Here is a 1,053-nt window from a genome sequence, read left to right on the forward strand (position 1 = left end):
ATATTATTTTTTTTAATAAAATTTTTTTTTTTTTTTTTTTTTTTAAAGGCATCAGAAGTACATAAATATAAGACACAAATAATAGATACATCCCTATTGTTCATTAACATATTTTGTTCTTCTCAAAGGTTAGTAGTGATACTAGTGATTAAGATTTTTTTTATCATTTATAATGAATATATATATATATTGGTATCTGTAGTTTGTAAGATATAGCTGTTCTCCTCTTCTCTATGTTCAGGGGCTTTTTAGGAGAATTGTTCTTTATATCATCAGTTTCTGTTTGAAAGTGACAAATAATATGTGTTATTCTACCTGTACAAATATCAAAACACATTACAGTTACATGTTAAAATAGTATTGATTTCATCTTTTCTTTCTGTGTTCACATAAGATATTAATACTTTTATTCAGCAAGGATGCATTAAATTGATCAAGAGACAGTACAAACATTTATAATGTTACAAGAGATTTCTATTTCGAATAAATGTTGTTCTTTTGAACTTTCTATTCATCAATGAATCCTCATCAATAAGCAGCACAACTGTTTTCAACATTGATACTAATCAGAAATGTTTCTGAACAGCGAATCTGCATATTAGAATGATTTCTGAAGCAACTCTGAAGACTGGAGTAATGATGCTGAAAATTCAGCTTTGCATCACAGAAATAAATTACGTTAAAGTCCCCATGAAATCAGAATTAAAGTTTTTTGGGTGTTGGTATCAATATGTTAGTCTTAAGGTTATCTATAAGGCAGTGTGCTCCAACAGTGACAACATTCGCATTTAGAAGATATAAGCATTCAAAGCTTGCAGTTCGTCACTTCCGCCAAAAACGGCTCATGTACATATAGACATGGCTCATCAGGCCTCATCAGTCATGTGACTTGCAATGGGATAATGAAATCTGGCATATAATTGACTAGTAGACACAGAAGGCTTGTGTGATTGGCTACAGACATAATGAGACGTCTGAATGCAATTTATAGAAATCTGTTTCCAAACCCACATTCTACCCTGCATTAACATTTAATTGTGATATATATATATA

Source organism: Sinocyclocheilus anshuiensis, unplaced genomic scaffold (genome assembly GCF_001515605.1).
Source record: "Sinocyclocheilus anshuiensis isolate Anshui unplaced genomic scaffold, SAMN03320099.WGS_v1.1 scaffold392, whole genome shotgun sequence".
Classification (NCBI taxonomy): domain Eukaryota; kingdom Metazoa; phylum Chordata; class Actinopteri; order Cypriniformes; family Cyprinidae; genus Sinocyclocheilus; species Sinocyclocheilus anshuiensis.